Source organism: Neovison vison, chromosome 1 (assembly GCF_020171115.1).
Source record: "Neovison vison isolate M4711 chromosome 1, ASM_NN_V1, whole genome shotgun sequence".
NCBI classification, from domain to species: Eukaryota; Metazoa; Chordata; class Mammalia; order Carnivora; family Mustelidae; genus Neogale; species Neogale vison.
The window spans coordinates 178301437-178326997 of NC_058091.1; the positions used below are offsets into that span (position 1 = coordinate 178301437).

The 25561-nt window shown below is 41.2% G+C and overlaps 1 pseudogene; it reads left to right on the forward strand.

Moving 5' to 3' along the window:
• The first annotated feature begins 1931 nt into the window (after nt 1-1931).
• LOC122900864 lies at nt 1932-2852 on the forward strand (annotated as a pseudogene).
• Nucleotides 2853-25561: the final 22709 nt, after the last annotated feature.

Consider the following 25561-nt stretch of genomic DNA (forward strand, 5'->3'; position numbering starts at 1 on the left):
TGTTCCATCTTGAAAAGCTATATTCTTTAAAAATGGGGGAAAAAAAAAGAGGAAGAAGAACATATCACATCCCGTCAGTGCACTCTCAAATCTTCATTACTTGTATCCAAAATGAAGACATCGCTAATCTTCTCATTACATAGTGACTTATTTAGGTTGTAATCGCTTCTATTTTAACAGAGGTTGTATAACGAAATATGCCTTTCTGGGGGAATTGATGAAACATTCATTCGTCAAACAATTATTAAATGTCAGGCACCGTGCTAGGAGTATCAAATCAAATAAGACAGAGGTGCTGAAATGCATGAATTGCATTCATAACTATAAAAGGAAACTCCCCTACCCGAAGCACTCGCAAAGTATTCTATTTCTGCTTGATAGCATCTCATATTCCATAATTTCCACAGAGACCTTACATTTGAACGTCTCCAGCTAAACTCAGCACTTTTGAGTAATCTAATAGTTGAGTGTGCTGTGGGGGTGCCTTGGAAGACAGTGGAAGAAAGAGGAAAAAGAAGTCATTTTTAGATCTATGGAATCTTATGTTATTAAAGCAGTTTTGAAATGTGTACACAACAGAGAACAAGAAGGTGTAATAATGGGAGAGAGTCTGAGTGTCTCCTACAGGCTCTAGAATGGTCAGTTACTAAAAGGTTTCTACCCTTCTTTAGAGCAAATACTATTTGGGGGCAAAAGGGTGAGAGATTGACATTAACTTCTTCCTTTTGTTTTTATTTGTTTTTTTAAGATTTTGTTTTTAAGTAACCTCTATACCCAACATGGGGCTTGAACTCATGACCCTGAGATCAAGAGTTACATGCTTTACCAACTGAGCCAGCCAGGTGCCCCAACTTCTTTCTTTTAACTTTTTGCTTTCCGTTTCATCATATCTTGTTTGCTAGGATATAATCACGTATCCTAGTCTCTAACAACAACAAAAAAGTCTTAAGAGCATGTAGTGGTAACAGCTAAGCTAGAAAACAGAAGTTTTGTGGGTGGGTCCTCGGAGTGAACCCACTTCTTCGAAGTCAAGAAAATGCCCGGGAGGAGTCAGTACATCATCACCGCCTTTGTCTCCACTCCAACTCACCTACCAAGAGTGTTACTTCAGTCCACTGTGTTAAGCTTCAAGTGACTGGGATGAGTGCACAGGCCAAATGGAAAATTAGCTCTTACAGAGTTTTGCCACTGAGTGACTCATGAGGCCCTCCTGCACGTCTGGACACCAGGCTCTCAGAACCCATGTGCCCCACCACATTCAGCAAAGGAGAAACGGAGTCGAAGTACCCATGTGTTATTATTCACACATTTTAGTGTGAATTAAAATATACTTTCAAAAAGCCATGACCATCCTACTCTTGTTGGAAAATTCCAGAACTTCTAATCCTAATCCTCAAGGGCTCACAGGGTCATGATTAAGATGTTTGCGTAGCCCCAATTACATGACTTCCAGCTCATATTTCCTATTCTATCTGCTCAGTTTACAACCTGTAGCAGCGTGCTCTTTTGGCACGGCCAGCCTGTGAGGCCAGATACCAGGTAGTCCAACCTCAGACCCATGCTTGGGAATTTACCAGGAGGTTTCAACATCGGGGGCTTTCAATTTGTTTTTAGCTTGACCGAGTGAAAAACACATTATATTACAATCCAGACCATGCCCATACTCACTCTCACACACACACACACACCCACCCTAGGGTCCTAAAGCTGAAATAAAAATTTCACCCAAAAATAACAGTAAAACTTAAAACATGCACTATACACCAATTTTTTTTCCTTTTTTTCTATTTGATTTTTTAATTTCTGGTTTTAACCCCCTAGGTTGATTTCAAGAGCCAGTGACACACCATCTGTGGTTCGTTAGATTACTCCTTTCTGCCCGTGGACACCGCCGAGTAAGCATCTTTAAAGTGTCCCCTCCCATCGCCGTCATGTCTGAGTCAGAGTCTCCCAAAGAGCCTGAACAGCTGTGGAAGCTCTTCATCAGAGGTCTGAGCTTTGAAACAACCGATGAGAGTCTAAGGAGCAATGGGGAACACTTATGGACTGTGTGGTAATGAGAGATCCAAACACCAAGCGCTCCAGAGGCTTTGGGTGCAGCCATGAATGCAAGGCCACACAAGGTAGATGGAAGAGTTGTGGAACCAAAGAGGGCTGTCTCAAGAGAAGACTCTCAAAGACCTGGTGCCCACTTAACTATGAAAAAGATTTTTGTTGGTGGCATGAAAGAAGACACTGAAGAACATCATCTAAGAGATTATTTCAAACAGTAGGGGAAAATCGAAGTGATTGAGATCATGACTGACCGAGGCAGTGGCAAAAAGAGGGGTTTTGCTTTTGTAACATTTGACGACCATGATTCTGTAGACAAGATTGTCATTCAAAAATACCATGCTGTGAATGGCCACAACTGTGAAGTAAGGAAAGCGCTCTCTAAGCAAGAGATGGCTAGTGCTTCATCCAGCCAAAGAAGTCGAAGTGGTTCTGGAAACTTTGGTGGTGGTCGTGGAGGTGGTTTTGGTGGGAATGACAACTTTGGTCGCGGAGGAAACTTCAGTGGTTGAGGTGGCTTTGGTGGCAGTCGAGGTGGTGGTGGATATGGTGGCAGTGGGGATGGCTATAACAGATTTGGTAATGATGGAAGCAACTTTGGAGGTGGCGGAAGCTATAATGATTTTGGCAATTACAACAATCAATCCTCAAATTTTTGACCCATGAAAGGAGGCAATTTTGGAGGCAGAAGCTCTGGCCGTTATGGTGGTGGAGGCCAGTACTTTGCCAAACCATGAAACCAAGGTGGCTATGGTGGTTCCAGCAGCAGCAGCAGCTCCAGCAGTGGCAGAAGGTTTTAATTACTGGTAGGAAACAAAGCTTAGCAGGAGAGGAGAGCCAGAGAAGTGACAGGGAAGCTACAGGTTACAACAGATTTGTGAACTCGGCCAAGCACAGTGGTGGCAGGGCCTAGCTGCTACAAAGAAGACACGTTTTAGACAATACTCATGTGTATGGGCAAAAAATTCGAGGACTGTATTTGTAATTAATTGTATAACAGGTTATTTTAGTTTCTGTTCTGTGGAAAGTGTAAAGCATTCCAACAAAGGGTTTTAATGTAGTTTTTTATTTTTTTGCACCCATGCTGTTGATTGCTAAATGTAATAGTCTGATCATGACACTGAATAAATGTGTCTTTTTTTAAAATGTGCTGGGTAAAGTTAGTCTACTCTGAAGCCATCTTGGTATACTACCCCAACAGTGTGAAGTTAGAATTCCTTCAGGGTGATGCCATGTTCCATTTGAAATTTATTTGCAACCTGCTTGGGCACAGAACCCATTGCCTGCACAAACCTTGGTGTAGTTGAACTGACAGTTAATGTGTTGTGACCTGGAGTTCATCATTAAAAGGTCACCCAAGCAAAGTCCTGGAGTTTATTTGGTTATTAATATGATTGTTGGCACATCCTATGCAATATATCTAAATTGAATTATGATATCAGATAAAATTATAGATGGGATTAAAGCTTGTGTATCATCCATTATCATGTGTAATCAATAAACGACTTAATATTCTCTTGGAAAAAAAAAATCCTCAACTATGTAATCTACCCACTTACCTCCCAACATACACACATACACACATCCCTAGCTTGCTCAGTACAGTTTTGAGACAGCTGGTAGACACTAAGTCCATGGAACAGGGGGAAGCTGTGTTGTATAAAAAATGAAGCCCATTTTTCTAAGCCCATTAGAGGTAGACCAGGACTCTTACCTGGTCAAGAGCAGAATTTAAGATACTTTTCATGGGAAATGTTTACACTACCTAACAGTCATGTGAAGTGAACAGAGTTTCACTCACTAGCTCTCTCTCCTGTCTACTCATAGATTGAAAGGAAGGGGATGAATCTACAAAGTATATTCTGTGTCTCTCTGTGTTTTTGCCCCCACCCATTTGTGTGTGTTTGTCTATGTGTATGCATGTGTGACGTGACTACATTTTCTCTTTGCAACAAGGCTCACATCTGAAGTCAAACCTTCCATCGCATGTGACACCATTAATTAACACTCTATTGAGTGTGTCTGTTGCATTAGACAAAACCGACAGCCTTTATGGGGTCTGGCATTATGTGACGTCTGGTTACTCTGTGCTCACGTACTAACTAACATGTTCCTTCCCACTGCCTTCACCACATTGGTGAAAAACTAGGTACTTTGTGGGGTGTCTGGGTGGCTCAGTTGGTTAAGCAGTTGGCTCTTGATCGTGGCTCAGGTCATGATCTCAGGGTCAAGGGATTCAGCCCCATATCAGAGTCCACACTCAGTGGGGAATCTTCTCCCTCTCTCTCTGCTTGTGCTCTCTTTCTCAGATGAATAAATAAATAATCTTTAAAACAACAGCAACAAAAATTAGGTACTTTGTGTGGGTACCAAAGGATAGGAATCATGCCTCATTGATCTTTGTATCACCCAAGTATTGCTCCCAACCTGGGATGTAGCAGTTGCTCAATAAATGTTTATTGAGTGGATAGATGTGTGCATGAGTAGATGGGTGACATCAAAGCCCTTTCTATGTTCTTTCTCTCAACCAAGCTAAGGTTCAGATGACAGTCAAATGTATAATTCACTTTTTCAACAAATATATGCTTAGCCCTCTACTAGTAAAATACCTGCTCTGAGTCCTTGGTATCTACTTGAAAGGGATCAAAGAATTCGTCACAAGCAACCCACATGTGAGATCCACATCCAAACAAATGGTGGAACTCACTGCTTAACCTACCTTGTTCATCACCCAAATCTACCTGCCACCCACAGCAGAAGTTTTCTCATTGACCCTGTCCATAGACAAGGCAACTTCTGTTTGAAGAAATGAGTTATCACAATGGAATTCAAGTTTAAGGACATTTCTTCCCCTCACTTTCTCCCTATAACCCTTTAAACATGTCTCAGCTTCAGACAGAATGTTTACATTTTAAATAAGGACTTATAGTTTATGAAAGGCAGTCATAACATCTAACATCCATTTGCTGTGCATATTTTATACCTGAAATGAATAATGTAGGTCCATTATACCTTAATAAAGAAAGAAGCCCTGTAAATAATCTCAACTAATCCTCATGACAGTTCTGTGAGGTAGGCAGGATCCTACAGGTGCAGAATGACCTTGTCCAACTCCTGTCTTCTCTGGTCTTAATTCTAGTCCTTCATTTTGGTGAAACCCAATTTTGTTCCCAGGTCTGTTTAGTATTCATAGATTGATGGATAACAGTGTTGGCCAGCTTCCGACATCAGCCAGCCTTACTCCTCACAGCATTCTACAATTTTAAGAGTGTTAATTTAATTTCCCTTGCCACCCATATGGCTCTGGTCCTATTTTTCAAGTCTGGCCAATATGTATCAGCCATATCTAATCTCGAGTGATGAAATATGGTATTTAGTGAATCATGTTCAGAGCAATGATACTATGATGATACCCTCATGGGCTGTATTCTTCTAGAAGAACATACGAAAGAAAAGGAATACCCACACATCTATTTCACTGAGTATTTATAGCATAAGAGAGAGCAGGAGATTCAGAGAGATTTGTGTAAAAGAGCCCCTTAAGAGGAAGAAAAGGGACAGGAGCATGGAAGAAAGGAATGAAAACATCCCAGCAAATTTCAGGGAGCCATCAAAAGAACAGGTTAAATGAGGGTGAATGGAACTTCTCCCTAGATAAGATACCTTGGTACTAACCCATTTCTGACCAGAGTTTAATGTCCTCTGTATCTCCCAGTTCTATGGGAGTTTTCTACCACTTTTGAACGAGGGGTCAACTTCAGCTGAGAACTCCAGATCTAGTGATTTTGAATTGATTCCCCACACAGATTTGGCATCACCCACCGGGAAATTGACTCCCTTTCCTCATGCTAGGCCTTCGTGGTTCTCAAGTGGAGAATGCTTTCTTCGGCAGTGGCCACTGGAGCATTTACAGATATGCTGTCAACCTGTAATGATCAAGTTTAACAGTCTGCTTCAAGCTCAGTTCACAGCCTTGTAGCTTAAAGTGGGAATTGCCCTTTCAGATTGGGGTGGCTGGTTGGTGCGCTGGAAAATCAGACAGCTGATTTCAAAAGTCAGATGTCCTTTCTGAGGTATCTCTTTCTCTGGCTTTGCAGCCTTTTCAAATTCTGCATTTTGTAGAGGTCCAAAGACCTAGATGCAAGTGTGGCAGAAACAAAATTACTGGAGCAAAGGGATAGATATTCTTTTTATTTATTTTTTAAGATTTTATTTACTCAAGAGAGAGCAAATGAGAGAGAGCATGAGCTGGAGTAGGGGCAGAGGGAGAGGAAGAAGCAAGCTCCCTGCTGAGCAAGGAGCCCGATGTGGGACCCGATCCCAGGACCCTGGGATCATGACCTGAGCTGAAGGCAGATGCTTAACCAACTGAGCCACGCAGGTGCCCCAAGGGATAGATATTCTTTACCCCCACTAAACCTCAGAGCTCTACTGGATGTTCATCTGTCGGAGATGTTTACATGGAGGCTTATAGAGAGATTGGATACTTCAAGTTTCTGCACCATCTGGGATTCTGTGGCCAGAAGCCCCATCCCCACTGGTCTTCCTCCCCTCCCCGCAACAAAGATTTATTTATTTATTTGAGAGAGAGAGAGAGCACATGAGCAAAGAGAGAGGCAGAAGGAAAAGGAGAGAGAGAATCTGAAGCAGACTCCCTGCCGAGTATGGAGCCCTATGGGGGCACAATCCCAGCATCCTGAGACCATGACCTGAGCCAAAACCCTGAGTCAGATGCCCAAACAACTGAGCCACCCAGGTGCCCTCCCCGCTCTCCCCTGCCCCCACCGGTCTTTCTCAATTGTAGGCTATCCTGGATCCAGAAACCCTCTCTGGAACAAGACAGCTAAAGAAGTTAACAGCAAAGATGGACAGTTCTCACTTTTCCTGTGGGGTTCCAAAAGCCATACTCCTTCCATTATCACTACATCGTGGTCAGTACACAGGATCACTCCCATCAGGTGCTAAGATTCTAGGTGATTTAAGAAAGCTGATCCTGCAGACAGATGTCTTCAAAGGTGATATCACAGAACTTACATTTTCCTTTTGTTGTGAAGTTGCCCAAGTGCCCATATTTGGGGTTTGTCTTCTTTTTTGTTCCTTTACAAAAATCCCACTATCAGTAGCAGCTCATTCCGTTCGAAAATAGCCTCAATTGCCGATCTTTGAAAATCAGGCTGCAAGTTCCTATCTGCCTTCAGACACCTGAAATAGGCAAATGGGACTTTGATTTTCAAATAAGAGGAGTTCGCTCTTCATTAAAAGTCCGTGAAATCCAGGGAGACTTTCCAATTATTTAAAAGACCCCTTGGTGAAATGTGCGGAACACTTTGGAAATATGCGACTGTCACAGCTGCCCTCTGATGAGGCTTGGGTTCCAATCTGTGCCTCTCCAGCAGTCTGTGCGACCATCGCTGCCAGGTGGCATCAGCCTCCTCACAGCGTCCTCCTCCTGTCTGCCATGAGGGAATAAAGCCGCATCTCCCTGGGAGGTTTCCACCAGTGGCTCAGAAGAAATCTGTCTGCAGAGAAGAGATGGCAAGCGTCCTTGGAAATGTGAATTATTGCTTCCATCAGCACATCGCTTCCCCTTTGTATCGAACCTTTGACATTGAAACAGTTTGCTTTTACGGGATTGCAATGTTTGTCGTTCACCCTGGGCTCGCTGAAATGGAGAGATTCAAAGTTAGTTCTACCTGGCTTGGCAGGAAGCAGGAAGCCTCTGTAAACCACATGAAAATGGAAATTGGTGAACGGATATGCAAGAAAGTTGCCTGGAAATGTTTGCAATCACCAATTTGTTATTTATTTTAAGAAAGTTCTATAAGAGATAACTATTTGAACCGAACTGAGACTAAAACTCTAATAAAGAAAGAAAGAAAGAACGAAAGAAAGGAAGAAAACAGCACACATGTCTGCTGCTCCCAAGAAAAGTAGACAATCCTGGGTTTAAGCGTAAGCAGAACCTCCAGAGAAGGAATAAAGCAAGCAAAGGCAAGGGAAGGAAAATGCTAAGAGCATCTGTAAACCTGGGCCTGCATCCTTTGTGCTGCAGGGACAGTGTGGCCAGCGTGCGGACCAGAGAGAATTTATGGCTGCAAATCATTTGTGCCGACAGAGCTTCACATGACGCTGTGGGTGCAGTTGGTGACTGCAAAACCGGCTGTTTTGCAAGAAGACATGTTTTCACCTTCAGGAGGTTCTCAAAGTCAACCTCCTACTACTAAATACTCCATAGCTGACTTTTTTCTTCTTAGACCATTGGAAAGACATAGAGGAGATCTTTTTTTTTTTTTTTTTAAAGATTTTATTTATTTATTTGAGAGAGAGAGACAGTGAGAGAGAGCATGAGCGAGGAGAAGGTCAGAGAGCGAAGCAGACTCCCCATGGAGCTGGGAGCCTGATGTGGGACTCGATCCCGGGACTCCAGGATCACGCCCTGAGCTGAAGGCAGTCGTCCAACCAACTGAGCCACCCAGGCGTCCCCATAGAGGAGATCTTTGATCAATTCATATCCCAACCTTATAGGACATCAAGGAAGACATTTTTAATTGCTCCAAACTTTTTTTTTTTTTTTTTTTAAAGGAATGGACCTGCTTACAAGGCAGAGCAGGTATGGAAGCTTTCTATCTGCAATATTGCTCTCAACTCATAATAAGTGACCATTAGGGAAATGTTTCCAAAAAAAAAAAAAAAGGCTTGTCACTTGGAAGGAAGTTCAGCCATAAATTCATTTTTCTACCCTTAGTTCTGTATCCCCTCTCCTAAAACAGCATTATTTGCTTTTCTCATTTTCTTTCTTTGAACTGAGGTTTTTGTTTGTTTGTTTGTTTGTTTGTTTTTAATGGTGGAGAAAGAAACTTGACCTGAGTGCAAGATAATGCAGAAGAATTAATTTCCATGGCTGGGCTCTGTTTTACTTTTCGTTATCTCTCACATAGTAAGTCTTCCTCACCAAAATGCACTTAACGCATAGAACTGATCTTTCTCTGTGGGGCTGTAACCCTAGAAAACTGCGGGTTACAGTCACTCTCCGAGATTGCCAGTGCACTTGAACTTTGCTCCCTTGCTTCCTCACTTACCTTACCTGAGCCCCAGCCTGATGGGTCCCAGACCTACAGTGCTAACAGCCTATCTGCTTTCAAATAGCTGTTACATTTTGTCTAATCACAGTTGTCTCTTGATAACTACGTCCTAACTCTCCATCCAGGTGAGGGAGAGTAATAACGGGAAGGCTCTCTTCTCAAATTCTAAGTATTAGGCTAAGAATTACACAAATAATTTCTATTTTATCTGGACAGAAAACTCATGCCATTTTTACTCAAATCTCTTCTTGATTTTGTGTGGAGATTATCCTGCATACCCATTACTATACGCTCCTGGTTTCCTGATGACTTGGGGCATTAAACGGTTGGTGTGAAAAACTAGCTTTGACCAGGAGATTCATGATCGCTTTTTTCTCATCATTGTGATTAAAGCACATGACAAGACCATGGCTTTCAAAGCCGTCTCTATTCTTAAAATTCTTTCACTGATCCATGTTCATGCTTTAGTTTTAATGCTGAAACATACTTTTTAGACTTATCTCTACACTGAATTATCTCAGGCCAGTGACCATTCTTCTGTACCTTGTGTTACCTGAACAGTGATGAGTTATGAAAAGATAAAGATCTTTTGCTGTAACGAGACGTTAAGTAATACTGAGGGTCACCTGGACAGCTCAGTTGGTTGAATGACTGACTCTTGGTTTGGGCTCAGGTGGTGATCTCAGTATTGTGAAATCAAGCCCCACATTATGCTCCAAGCTCTGCAAGGAGTCTGCTTGAGACGCTCTATCCCTCTCCATCTGCCCCTCCCGTTCAAGCACACACTCTTTCTCCTCTCTCTCTCAAATAAATAAATCTTCGAAAAATGTGTTAAGTAATACTGAAAGCATTTAGGAAATATGATAGTCTTAAGACATTGCATTTGATTTTTTTAAAGGCTTTATTTATTATTTATTTGATAGACAGAGATCACCAGTAAGCAGAGAGGCAGGCGGCAGCGGGGGGGTGGGGGGAAGCAGGCTCCCTGCTGAGCAAGGAGCCCGATGTGGGGCTTGATTCCAGAACCCTGAGATCATGATCTGAGCCGAAGGCAGAGGCTTTCACCCACTGAGCCACCCAGGAGCCCCTTGTATTTGATTTTAACAGTACCTATCAAATTATGGTTTGGAAATGTATTGCTAACATCACTGGAAAGTCTTAGGTTGGACCTTTAGCAATTGCTTATCCAATAAGTTATTGCTTTTCAATCAAAGCATTAAGAGCTCAGTCAAAGACAAAAACATAAATTATGATTTCTCTGTATGGTATGTTTATTAGGAAAGGATTCTGTGGAGAGAAATGCTTGAAGTTCATTTCTGAGACATTTCAGAAAGATCAGCTAGAGGAGTAATGGTCTCTTCTCAGACGGGGACGAATTCAGATTTGTACTTCACAAGAGTGGGACCCACAACCGCTGCCAGCGACTATTTGTCCTCCTCTACTTTCTAGAGATATCCAAGTGTCAGTCACCTGTCCTTTTCTGCAGAATCCACCTGCCTAAACTTTCCTTTTCACCAGATCATGTCCTTCCTTAGTGTGTTCAGTGAATGCTGCTAAAACACCGACACAGAGCATTCATTCTGCCTTGACAGGAGCCTGAGGGATTATGGGAAGAAAGAAATTGTCAGCGACACAGACAAGATCCCAGCACAGGAGGTGGGAGACAAGAGGCGTCTCCATGCTTAGTGGTTTGACTCAATGCTCCTCACACCTCTCAAGCTGTAGGGATGCCAGGTGAACCACTGTCCCCGTTCCTGACTCCCAAGCCTTCACTTCAGTTGGAAGCTTCTAGAAGTTCCCCCACACAGAAGCACAGGCACTCCAGAGACCATGGTGATCTAAACTGTGGAAAGCACTATCCATCAGAGAGATAGACAAGCCCCGAGAGTAAATCTGGCAGAAGCCTCAACACTTTTTTTTTTTTTTTTTTCCTGAAGACCCTTTCACAACCTTCTCTGGTAGCTCAAAAGCGGTAAATTAGGGCAGCAGGCTCAGAAAGTGGAAGGCTGTGGCAGGCAAGGCAGGCTGAGTTACTGTCTTCTCTAACCTTCCCGCCTGCCCAGGAGTCATACATAATGGAGAAACAGGTAAATAAGAATTAAATACCTGAAGTCTCTTTTTTCTTCTGTCCTTTAATTACACCACTATTTTATTTATGATTCCCCAAAGAGAAGAAAACTTGACTTACGTGCCATTACTTTTGTAAATTGTTAAAGAATCTCAAAAATGAAATACTTCACAGCAGGTTTTTCTCTCTTGCCTCTTCCCTGCTGTACTGACCCTTTGAAGTGATGGTTTACCCACACACGCTCCCTCCTCCACATCCACCCTATGCTCCCACCTCCCAATAAAACCGGCCTTCATTTCACTGTATCTTATTTACCAAAGGAGATCAAATGGGTCTCAAGCCAACGCTGAGGTTGCTGTAGTGTTCATCAGCCCTCTCCGTGCTTTGCTCTATAGAATATGCATCTGTGTCTCAGGGACAGTGTTCAAGGTAGGCAGACCACATTCTTTGTTTTGTGTTTGCATAAGAATTGGGTGAGCAAACAGAGAAAATGCAAAGAGGTTGGCTTTGGTTTTAAAGGCTCTATTCTCAGTGGCTTGAGTGGGAGTGGGGTGATGAGAATTGCACATCCGAATGATCTGTGCCATCTCTCAAAGTTTCAAATTTCTTTGCCCAAAGAGGTAACTTTAGATATGAGGCTCTCTCCCTCTGAATCTGTTTGTTAAGTTTCTAGCATTTGGTTTTTTCTAGGGACAAAATTTCAGGATTTTTTTTTTTTAATCACTTCTCCCCACCACCAGGACCCTTAAGATATTAGGGATCCAGGTTCTTCTTTCATATTATCTTCCAGTGGGATGGCATTTCTTTTTTTTTTTTTTTTTTAATATTTTATTTATTTATTTCTCAGAGAGAGAGAGAGAGCGGAGCACATGCAGACAGAGTGGCAGGAAGAGTCAGAGGGAGAAGCAGGCTCCCTGCTGAGCAAGGAGCCCGATGTGGGACTCGATCCCAGGACTCTGGGATCATGACTTGAGCTGAAAGCAGCCGCTTAACCAAATGAGCCACCCAGGCGTCCCATGGCATTTCTTTTAATAGGAAAGATTTGGAGTGTGAATAACACATTAGGTGATGTCAAGAAGAAACCAATGTGATACCTGAACAAGGAAGCCTTCATTTAATAATTCTTAACAGATTTAAGGGGAAATACAACAGAAAATAAAATCGGCTCCAAATGACAGGCAGGATTCTTTTCTGACTCAGGGTTAGTTACCAAATTTTCTGACTTTCTACCCTTTGGGATTTGGGGGGGATGCCATTCCCCCAGAGTAGAATAAGGCATGCTTGAGGGAGAAATAAAGCCCAGACTGCAGGGCAAATTGCACTGAGAAGGCATTAAAGGGTATTTTATTTTATATGGGAATACAACTATAGGGACTCAGAGTCAGAAAAATTGCAAATTTCTTTCACATTCTTTCACTGAATTCTCTTCAAGCTCTGCAGTCTGCCAAATGGGAAACCCCAGAGCTTATTTCTCCTCAGTGAGTCTCCGTCTTGTGTGTCCTCATGGCATGTGCACTGTAGTTTTCGTTGATGGTCTTAACTTTATGCCATATATTACTATATACGTAACGTGTATGTAGATTACAGTGAACTGTATCATACTGTGTATCTATTCATGTCACATACACACAGAATTATATACCAAAAGCCTGTCCTATATGGGCAGTTGAAGAGATTTAGGGAGTACCCCTAGCTCTACTCAATTTTCATTTTACACACATACTGTACAAATTAACCCCCATGAATGATCACTGTCATCATGATGTTGCTTTCATTGAGTTTGGTTGCCTAAGCTACTGTAATGGAAAGATCCGCAGTTGCATTCATGCAAAGTCTGTCAGAGATTTTGGAGGAATCTTGGAAAATGAGAGGAAAGCCAGAAGAGTTGGTAATAGAAAAATGTACCAATTTTCAAAAGGAGGTAAAGATATATTCCAGAAATTTAAAATTATAAACCTCATTTAACAGTGATCTCCAGCAAGAGAGAACAATTTTAAGATATCTAAATAACTGGGACACATTTAGGAAATGCTTACTGTCAGCCAGTGTGGTTGCTCAAAGAATAATTGAGAAGAAGCAAAGCTAATTTCATTTTCCAATCATACTATTCACCTGTTTTAAAAGAGAAGCCATAAAGACGGTATATCCTACTTTTGTGACATTCTAGTGGGAAAACAATGAAGAGGAACATTGCTTTGTGAATTGCATCAAATTAGAGGGAGCTTTGAATTGAATCTTTCACAGATTTGCACTTATTCCCATCTTATCCAACATTTTTCTGTAACATCTTGGATGAAGTGCAGAAGAATCAAATCTTACTTGTGGGTTACAAAAAGCTTAACAGAAGAGCAAATTCAGACAATTAGTGTTACCCAAAAAATCCTCAGTAAATGGAATGTGAAGAGCCAAGCTAATGCATTTACACTGGATAAGGAAAAATGTAAAGCTCATCGTTAAGGTTCAGAATTTAACTCTGCATGCACAGCATTAGAGTGATTTATTCTAAGCACAGTTTGAGGGGAAAGAACTGGACTTTACAATGACTGAAAGTTTAACATGAGTCAATCATGTGCTATCTCTGCTACTCATGCAACATCAGTCCTTGGTTATACTTCCAGTCCCCACGAAAAAGGTAAGTTACCTTCCCACTGAATTCCATAATAGTTGACCACACATGGAGAATTGTGTTGACTTCAGAGGGAATCTAATTCCATCTTCAACATGACGACTCTTCCCATATTTGAAGAGCGCTTTCAAGCCACCTTCTCCAAGCTAAGTATCCCTCTTCTTAATAGAACAAGGAGTTGTGTCATCAGGACAATTCCTCGTTATTAATAGTGCCCTCTACATATTTGTTGACAGTGCCTTGCAAATGTGTCCCATAGAATTGGACAGAATCTTCCAGATTAGAACGTGTGGCATAGTAGCATGAAGGACCCTCACTTGCCCTATGCAAGTTAGTCTTATATTAATCAATCCAAGATTACAGTGAAACTACATCATAAAAGCATTTCACTTATATCAATACTACTACACCTTTCAGCAAAAATAAATAAAATGGGATTCTCCCCACCCAGCAAACACATGCTCCAGAGTAAACATGAGATGAGAAACAAGAATCTGGACGCTAATGGGTCATAAATTTAATACTTCTTAGAGTATGGGGTAAGTGTGGTTCAGGAATTTAAAGATGTGTATTATTTGTTGTTGCTTAGTCTTACCCCTAAATACATTGCTGTTCTTTATGGGAAATTATGGAGTTTTAAGTTATCTTTGACTCAGTGAAAATGTTGTCTCTTTTGTGACTTCTGATAACGACATGAAAAGCAACTCTTCTATGTTTCTTTTTTCTTAGAGTCCCCTCACGTTGTTGAACTTACAGGCAATTTTTAATGTGACCAAATGCTTGCTAAATCAATTCTACTGTAGTTTATACTATTACAGTTGTTTTGTTTTATTTGTACCTAAGTATAAGATTGTACTTTTATTTCTATTACTTCTCTTCCTATTAAATTTGACTCATCATGCCAGACTTTTACTCTTGGGGGATCAAACGGCTTTATACTCAGCCTTGTATCATCTATTTTCCACGGTAAACTAAAACCTGAGCCTTCCTTCTTGGTAATTAAGACTTTTGCATTAACTACTATACTCAACTCATTCTAAGAAAGCACATTTTTTTCCACATTATAATATATTTGAAATAATGTCTTAAGATCAGCAGGATCTTTAAGAGAATAATAAGACAAGCCACAGACTGGGAGAAAATATTTACAAAAGACACTGATAAAGGCTATTATCCAAAATATACAAAGAACTCTAAAAACTCAACAATGTGAAAATGAACAATGCAATTAAAAAATGAGCCAAAAACCTTAACTGACATCTCACCAAAGAATACTCAGATGGCAAATAAGCATATAAAAATATTTTTCAACATTATATATCATTAGGGAATTGGAAAGTAAAACAAAGAGATACTACTACACACACATAAGAATGGCCAAAATCCAGAACATTGACAACACCAAATGCTGACAATGATATGAAGCGACAGAAATTCTCATTCATTGCTGGTGGAAATGCAAAATGGTACAGCCATTTTAGAAGACAGTCTGATGGTCGCTTACAGAACTACATACACTCTTAGCATACATTCCAGTAATCAAGTTCCTTGGTATTTACCTAAATGAATCAGAAACTTGCATTCACACAAAAACCTGTACACAAATGTTTTGTGGCAACTCTAATTGTCAAAACTTCAAAGCAACCACGATAGTCTTCACCAGGCGAGTAGGTACATCAACTGTGGTATATCCAAATAACAGACTGTTATTCAGCACTAAAAGGAAGTGAGCTATGGACCCATAAAAAGACATGGAGAAAATGCAAATGCATATTACTAATTGGAAGAAGGGAGTCTGAAACGACCGCATACTGCATGATTCGAGCTCTATCGTTCTGGAAGGTTTGGCAAAAGTAAGCAGATAGTACAAAGATTAGCAAGGGCTTGGGGATAAGGAAGGATGAGTAGGTAGAACACAGAGAGTGTCAAGGCAATGAAAACTATTCTGTATAATTTTATAGTGGTAGATACATTCCATTATACACTTGTCTAAACCCAGAGAACGTGTGACACTAAGCATAAACCCTAATGTGAACTTTGGATTTTGGATGAGAATGGCTTGATAAGGATGGGTTTATCAACCATAACAAGTGTCATTGTCACCAGTGGGGGAAGCTGAGCATGTGTAAGGCCAGCAGGTTTATGGGAACTCCGTAACTTCGACTCAATTTTGTTGTCAACCTAAGAATTTTCTAACATATATATTTATTAATTTAAAAAATCACTGAGATCTTGGGGCACCTGGGTGGCTCAGTGGGGTGGGCCTCTGCCTTTGGCTCAGGTTATGGTCTCAGGGTCCTGGGATCGGGCCCCACCTCAGGCTCTTTGTTTGATGGGGAGCCTTCTCTCCCCCCGTCCATCCCGCCCCACCCCCGCCTTCCTCTCTGCCTACTTGTGATCTCTGTCAAATAAATAAATAAAATCTTTTTTTTTTTTTAAATCACTGAGATCTTAAAATACCTGTTGGCCAGATGGCAGCCATGACAGTTGTCATTCCCTGGGCATGCTCAGATGTGATCATTGCTGTTCATCTTGTCAGCACCTCCCATGAACTATGTGCACTGTTGAGACTGCTCAGGTGAGCTTTAAAAAGATGGAGCACCTGGATGGCTCAGTCGGTTAAGTGTTTGCCCTCGGCTCAGGTCATGACCATACGACCCTGGGATCCAGCCCTTTGTAGAACTCCCTGCTCGGTAGGGAGCCTGTTTCTCCCTCTCCTCCCCCCACCACTTGTGCTCTCTCTCGCTATCTCTCTCTCTCACACACAAATAAATAAATAAATAAAAATCTTTTTAAAAAAATAAAATATCTTCACAAAGATTACACCGGGATTCAGCTTTGAAACAAAATTTTCATAAATATGAACAGCACAGAAGTGGAACAGTGATGTTAGTGACACAAATAATGACCAAAATTCTATTTTCTTGAGAATAGAGGAGCTAGGAAAGGATGGTCACCCCAGGTACCTGCAACGGTTATTCATTTTATTTGATTTTATTTGACATAAGCACAAAAGGACTATCACAGGGCAAGTAACGTATATGAGAGAAACTAATAAACCCTGAGTATAGATCAGAGAAATTTTACGCATGGGAAAAAAAAGCTGATATGACAGTGTCATGTGACTTAAAAGTAAAATAACCAAGTCTCACCAGGTAAGAAGTTCTGACAAAGACGGAGGATTGTGTAACGTGCCTCAAAATTATACTGTCAATGCTAGAGGAACTGGGAAATATATCTAGGAGCGTAAATATGTCTAAAAGGCCTCGCAGTAAGTGTAATAGTAAAATCCTAAGTAATTAGAAAGTAACGTAATAGTTTAATAGGCAGCATTTTTTTTTCCCCTTGGTAATATAGATAATGCTGATGGATCTTACAACCAATAGTATCTTGGGGGCAGAAGCATGATCTCACCCACTTATAGAGTTCATCCATTCACTGATGATAAAACTTCCATGGTCCTTTAGAACAATAGACAGGTGGGGGCACCTGGGTGGCTCATTCGTTAAGTGTCTGCCTTTGGCTCAGGTCATGATCCCAGGGTCCTGGGATTGAGCCCCACATCGGACTCCGTGCTCACTGGGGAGCCTGCTTCTCCCTCTCTCACTCCCCTGCTTGTGTTCCCTCTATCACTGTGTCTCTTTTTGGCAAATAAATAAATAAAAGTCTTTAAAAAAAAAAAAAAAGAACAGTGATGGGTGAACTGGCTGGTGAACATTCCCCTCAATAGACGTGATGGTGAAGGTAAAACAGTGTCAAACCTGTGCAAGTGCAAGGTCTACACAGGACAGTAAAAGAGCCTGGTGCGTGGTCATGAACAGGTGAAGACAATCATAGAGACAACCTAATTCAAGAAGGTAACTGGGTGTCCCTGGATGAGATGGAGCAGAACCAGCGTAACCTCCGTTAGACCTAATGTTCTCTCAGAGCTTGTGTGCTTGAGTCCGCACACTGTAAAACGACTGGATGGGTTCAAAGAGCCTACAGTCCTGAGTTGGGGGGCACCAACTTTATCCTTTAAGCCAAGTCGGTAGTTACGTGACACCCCAGTCTAAGGTAACTAACTGGTCCAAGCGCCGTGGCTACTAGAGTCGCCTCTCGAATCTTCTCCCTAAGTCCACTCTTTTGCCTCCATCAGTCTATTCCCCGTGCTTTTGGCAGTGCATGTGCACAGACATTAAAGGGCTTACACGTCTGCGTCACTCTCTGTAGCTCTTTGGAAAAATCCACAACTCCTTCCCACGGCTTGCTCCTGACTACCTCTCCAACCACATCTCACTGCAGGCTGGTGTTCTTGGCTCCAGACGTTTTCAGGTTCTTTCAGCTCTTTATCTGAGCTTGTTCCCATTCATCGCTGGTTTCCCTGCCTGGTACCTGCTTGCCATTTTTCCTGGTTTGGGAAGCAGCCAAAGTCAGCCGTCCCTTCCTTAGAGAAGCCTTTCCCAACCTCTCTGACTAGATCAAGTTCACCTATCACTCATACATACTGCACCACAGCTCCCTCCTTCATTACACGTAAAGTGGTTAAAATTTTTCACTTAAGTGTGTGATTTTTTTTTTGATTGGTGTTTTATCTGCTCTTCCCCACCACCCCCCAAGAAACTGCAAGCTCCAAGAATCCAGGGGTTGGCTTTCTCCTCCCCAGTGTACTTCCCTAGCACTGTTCCTGTAACACCCAGAGGCTCAGTAAATTTGGAATCAAATCATGTTAAGTGAATACATCTCCATATTTCTTCCCTGTTTTCTGGAACCACTTTTCAAAAATCCTGGAAGTTGGCAGTGCTAATCGAATAGAACATTTGACAAACAAAAAGCAGAAACAGACCCATAAATACAGAGAACAAAGTGATGGTGTTCAGAGCTGAGAGGAGTGGGAGGGAGGATGGACCAAATGGCGGTAGGGTGGGAGGTACAGACCTCCAGTTATGGAATAAATAAGTCAGGGGGATGACAGGTACAGGATACGGAATATAGCCGTGATATTGCAACAGGGCTGTCTGGTGTCAGATGAGAGCTACAGTTGAGGTGAGCATTGGGTAAGGTAGAGAGAAATTAAATCGCTGTGCTGACCCCTGAAACATTGCTTGTCAACTGTATTCAAATACTAAATTAAATAAAAATAAAATATACAATGTTTGATCATCATGTTAGTAAAAGATGGTGAAGGGGGGTGCCTGGGTGGCTTAGTTGGTTAAGCGACTGCCTTCGGCTCAGGTCGGGATCTAGGGGTCTTGAGATCGAGCCCCACATCGGGCTCTCTGCTCAGTGGAGAGCCTGCTTCTCCCTCTGCCTCTGCCTGCCTCTCTGCCTGCTTGTGCTCTCTCTCTATCTCTCTGTCAAATAAATAAAATCAAAAAAAAAGATGGTGAAGGTCCTCAGAAAGATGAAATCAGAGTGGACTTCCTGTTAGTGGTTTGCAATTCCATGAAGACTAATGTTTGAAGGAGGACAAGATAGCTAAAAGATGAATGTTTATGATTCCATTAACTAAAAATGCAATTCGTATCATCTTTTTTGTCATATTTATCATCAGCCTACTACTTTTAAAAAAAGAAGCAATCCGGATGAAATAGCTATTTTTGCAGAAACAGATTTCTAGTCATAGAGATTCAGTAGAAGTTTTAGCTTGGTTTTGTGCATCCGAAAGGAACACAGATACTCCCCTGTAATGGTGGGGATTATGTTTTTATAAAATTCCAACTATGTTTATGATGTAACTGTGAATATGAAACCACTTTTATCTCAGCATAAAAAATAATGGGTTGTATCAATTTCATGCTTCTTAGCTGGAAGCAACAACAGCTGACTTTGGTGATTAGAAAAGAAGTTTATTAACAGGATGTTGAGGGGTCCACTTCGCCTTGGAAGTGCCGAGATGCTTTGAGAAACCCTTCAAATGCAGAACAACAAATTTCTGCTTTTAGACACCACTTCTCTGCAAAGTCATCTCCTTTTCCAGAGAGAAAAACAGAATGAGCGAGGCCCAGGACCAAAGCCAAAGCACTAGGCAGCGGGAAGGGATGATTATGCTCTGACTTCTGGTGGTTTTTAAATCATCTACTTAAATAATAATAATAATACACTGTGGACTGCTAACCAGTTTGGCAAAATAAGCTACATACCATTTAGCAAAATATTTCCTTACTCTATTTTAAGACAAACAACACATACTCCAAGTAACTGTGAGGAGTGAACTCAGAGACAGAGAAGTCGCAGGAGGAGGGTGATGAAGAGAAGAATCAGAGACAATCAGAGAGCCCATGGGCAGGAACCCGGAGATGCAAAGCCCCTGGCTGGCAGAGAATTCATGGGTTAGGCCCACGCACATGGGACCTGGAAATGAAATACCTGCTTAAAGCCAGGAATAAGACTGACTTCCTAGTCTGTGAAACAAGAACTAGAAAATTTATAATCCCTTTTTAGAGAAACAGTGAAGAAACTGGTGAGAGAAAAAAGATCACTTTGGAGAAATCAGAATCCCACATCATGCTGTACGTGTGTGGTTCTCATTCACACACCCGTGTAGTGCTCCTTTATACCCAGGAAATTAACATAAGGTTAGTTTGAAATCAGTGCAACCCATAACATCCGGCAGAGGCAAATGCAAAGGCAAGGTATGAGCTCCTAGTTGAGGATTATAAATCATCCAAGGAAACAAGCCCAAGAGAGAGATATACCAGGCAGAACAAACAAAAGGATGAACACATCCTAAGCTATAAATAATAGTTTGTTCTGAAAGAGGGTTGAAAGTAAATATGAGGGGCACCTGGGTGTCTGCCTTCGGCTCAGGTCATGATCTCAGGGTGCTGGGATCGAGTCCCGCCTTGGGCTTCTTGCTCTTCAGGGAGCCTGCTTCTCCCTCTCCCTCTGCCTCTATCCCTGCTCATGCTCTCTCTTTCAAATACATAAATAAAATCTTAAAAAAAAAAAGAAAGTAAGTAAATATATGAAATATCCTCAAAACCATAAAGGAAAAAACTGAAATTATAACACAGGAAGAGGACCTATTAGAACAAAAAGCAGATTTTGAAAAAAAAAATTGAGAGTCTAGAAATTAAAGAAAATGGCCTCTGAAATTAAAATTCAAAAAGCCACAGAGATAGAAATGAAAGCAAGAGTGAGGAAATAAATAGATAGAGGAAAATTGCCATAATCCATCATAGATAAATAAATGGAAAAGAGGGAAAGAGAAGTTAAGAGACATAGGGTAAACAAGAAACTTTAAGAAAACTGTTAAAAAGAGAGACTGTTAAAAAGAGAATTACAGAGAAGGAGGGAGACAAAATTTGAATAAAGGCAGAGAACTTTCTAGAACTGAAGAAGAACATAGTCTCAGATGAAAGGAGCATGGAAAATCCCAAGAAAGATACAAAAACAAACCTATACCTGGACATGCAGAGATAAATTACAGAAAATCAAAATAAAGTGAAAATCTAAAAAGAGATCACTTGAAAGGGCAAACAGGTTCAGAAAAGAATTCTTCTCAGCAGTGATAAAAGACAATAGAATTATATCTTCAGAAGTGAATGAAAATATTCTCAAATCAGAACTCCATAAAGAACTAATCTATTATTCATAAAAAGTAAAAGAGAATGAATCACTTTCAGTCAAAGATTAAGAGATTATACTACTGAGAGACTACCATGCTTAATGTTATGTGTCAATTTGGCCAAGCCCTGATACCCGGATATTTAGTCTAACATTATTCTAGCTGTTTCTGTGAAGATTTTTTTTTTTTTTACTTAAAATCAGTCTCTCTCTCCATATATAAATCTAGAGAGAGAGGTAATGCATTCAAAATACAATTATCAGAATTTATTCCTTTCTGTTTTGAAGAAGGTATTTTGGAAATTGAAAAACTTAATTTGAAAGTACCTCTTTTTTCTGTAGACCACAAAGATTTCTTTTGAATAGTAATATTTAAGAGAACTTTATAGGGGCGCCTGGGTGGCTCAGTGAGTTAAAGCCCTCCATTGGGCTCCATGCTGGGCATGGAGCCTACTTAAAAAAATAAATAAATTTGTAAAAGAATAAATAAATAGGGGCACCTGGGTGGCTCAGTTGATTAAGCATCCGAATCTTGATTTCAGCTCAAGCCGTGGTTTCCGGGTTGTGAGAAATAACACCATGTTGGGCTTTGTGCTCAGTGGGGATCCTGCTTAAGATTCTCTCTCTCCCTCTCCTGCCCCTCCCACCTCACTCTAAAAAAAATAAACAAATAAAAATAAAAGACCTTTATATTTGTAACATCCATATTAAACAATTTTCTATTTTAAATCAGTACTTTGCACATAATAGACATTCAACAAAAACCTATAGACTGAAATAAGTTTTTAAATGCATGCTGCTTTGGGGCACCTGGGTGGCTCAGTGGGTTGAATCTCTGCCTTCAGCTCGGGTCCTGATCTCAGGGTCCTGGGATCGAGCCCCACATCAGGCTCTTTGCTCAGTGGGGAGCCTGCTTCTTCCTCTCTCTCTGCCTGCTGCTCTGCCTACTTGTGATCTCTCTGTCAAATAAATAAAATCTTTTTTAAAAAAATTAATGCACGCTGCTTCTTCCTAAACTTTTCAAATATCTGTCTTTAATGTAAAGAAAGAGTAGATGCCACCTTTATCCCCTGTATAACTCCATCCTCTGGGTTCTGCTTTCTTTAGAGAATCCTGACTAATACAGATCTCCAGTAAAAAATCATGTATGAAAAGTTGTCCTTTGGTAAAGAAAAAAAAAATTGAAACCAGAAAGAAGGGAAGGATTACAAGAACAGTAACAAGCAAGGAAATTGGTAACATGGTGGTAAATGTAGATAAATACAAACTAAGAAGGAAAGACACTAAAATACTAGACATCAGTACATGGCGGACTCCTAGGAGAGAGGAGGCAGATCCAAAACGGGTAAGATTATGTTATGAACAACCCTAGCCCAATGAAGTTCGCACTTAAAAATTACAGAGTAGCCACTAAAAACAGCTTCTGGATTACTTCTAAAAGAGCAGACTAAGAGTAAGATAAAGAAAATTCATTAAACCGAAACAGAAGAGAACAAGTGAAATCCAAGTCAAAAAAGGAGAGAGGAGTTGAAAGCACCGACATCAAACACAACGACAGCAGTAATAATAATAATTATATCAATAACGTCGATACATGTCAACAGATTAAATTTCTTGATTGGGGTGCCTGGGTGTCTCAGTCGTTAAGCGACTGCCTTCAGTTCAGATCATGTTCCCAGGGTCTTTGGATCGAGCCCCGCATCAGGCTCCCTGCTCAGTGGGAAGCCTGCTTCTCCCTCTCCCACTCCCCCTGCTTGTGTTCCCTCTCTCACTGTGTCTCTGTCAAATAATAAATAAAATCTTAAAAAATAAATAAATAAATTTGCTTGATTAAAGACAGAGCCTCTCAGACTGAGTGAACTACAAAAATCAACATGGATATCGATCGCAAACATGCAGTGATTAAACGAAAGAGCCAGGTTGCAGAGAGAATAAAACCACTCACGTGAATTTATAAAACTCACGCAACAATTCTGTGCGTAAGATGGAAAGATTCCTCATGATCTAGAAGTACGAAAACATGAGCACCCATCCACTTTAAACAGCAGTTGCTTCTGGGGACAGTAGGAAGGGGATCTGGGAAGGGTACAAAAGAGCAGAGCTCTGTTTTGCAGACTCCTTTCCCAGGCTGTTATCCCCGGCAGTGCCAGGTGAGCCTCGTCGGGACGATCACCTGTCGTATCCCAGGCTTCCCAACGAAATCTACACGGTCACCTGGAACAGGTTAAGAAACCAGCGTTCCTGAGCGAAGTGCAAACTCACAGATAACCAGGGGCAGCAAGAGAAGACTCTGATCTCTGCAACTCGGTCTCTCCACCATCCCGCAGAAAGGGGTGAGTCTATATGCTCTGGTTTTTCGGCTTGTTTTATAGGGCAAGACAAGAGAGGTGTCTTGGTGGGGAATTATACATGCTGTCTGGTGCCGGGAGGCTCGAATTGGGGAGGTCAGTTGTTTATAGCGCTGTGTGTGAAAATCAGCTGCCCTTCCCTGGAGTATCAGGGGGCCTGTGGAAATTGGACAAACCCCAGAGTTAGAGACCGCCAGTGGCATGGGAATCTTGGGGGTAGCCCCTCCAGGAAGAAGAAAGAATATTAACACGGAATACTAACAGGTGTTAGTTAACTCTGAACGGTACATATATGAGTGTTACATTACCTTCTGCACTGTGTTTAAAGGAAAATACAGAAAATAATATCCGAACACACCCTCTTCTAGCCTTGAATGCCACTGCCCCCCCCCGAAATGTAATCATTGGTGAGATCTTGGTGTTTTAACAGATCAGTTCTTTAAGGATTAAAATACGCAGACATACATATATACAAATATTTTAAAATATGCATATATACAAGTAGAGAATTTCTTTGGTGGAAGAGGGTTGTTCCAGTTGTGTTTTGAGTTTTGATGTGAAGCCTTTCTCTTCTGTTTCTACTTCAAATTGGGGAGGTTCTGGATTGCTTCATGTTGTGTTGGCTTTGTTCCCCTGGGTGACTGCGAAAGACTGGAAATTAGTCTCTCATCCGTGTAACGGAATGAAAAGCCAAAGTCTAATTCACGCATTGAATGTGAGAAGGTGGTTAAGCCAATTTTTTCTTGAGGGTTGCTGGATAACCTGTCCTTTCGTTATCATGTCATCCATCTGAATTCAAACATATCCCAGACAGGTTCTATTTTTCCCTCTTCACTCAGAACGGAGCTTTGATCAAATGTAAGTAACTCCTGTGCTTTGACTTTAATCTTTGCGAAGGGAAGTGAGGATGCCTTGAGTATGTTCGATGCACGCCCGCTTTCTCCTGATGCCTGTGTCTCATAATCTGATTCCTTTTGCTTTCTTCAACACTCAGGACAAGAAAAAGGGCTCCTTTCTCCTGGGCCCAAGCACTCATTTACGGTCTTTGTGTATTTATCACTTTTCAGCCAGTCCTAGAACGTCTCTGTTTCTCCACATTGTAGAGGGATCAAATAAAACACCGCATTTTACACCTACTAAAAGTAATTTTTATTTATCCCAAACCCCTGAACTCTGATTTTTTTTTCCCCCAAAGGAATCTTCCCTGGCCACCCCCTTCTCCTCACAAGGCCACTGTTTGATCTAGTGACATTTTTATATGGAAAACATTTTAAGCAGCTCCAGCTGCTGATTTTACAAAGAATAAAAACAGAAATGATCGGAGCTTTTGGCAAGAACCCTTAGGCCAGAGCAGCAAGCCACTGATAGATTCCTGCTGTAGAAGTGATTTGTTTTGTTTTATGAACTTGTGAAAGTAACTCTTTCTTTTTCGTGGCAAAATAGTTGGTACAAAGGAGAGACCAGCACACAGCGGGGGGGGGGGCACATATTTTGTTCCTAAGCAACTTATTCAAATACATTTTATGTCCATATCTAAATTACACAAAGCAGGCTTACAACTCCCTCTGTCTGTCTGTCTCTCTTTCTCTCTCTCTCTCTCTTTTTTTTTAAGGGGGGTTGAAACTCTTCCAAAAGTGGGTGTGAAATAATCCTTTTGCTTTTATTTCCGGATTGTGGCTTTGATGATAAGTTAGATATTAAATAGGACTGGTTCTGGTTCGTACGTCACGTATAGATGTCGGGCGTAAGTGTCAGCATTTAGATGGAAAATAATTGGATTCATATCTGTGTTATGTTTTCAAATTGCTGGGTCAGTTCTGGGTCTCCCGCTATAAAT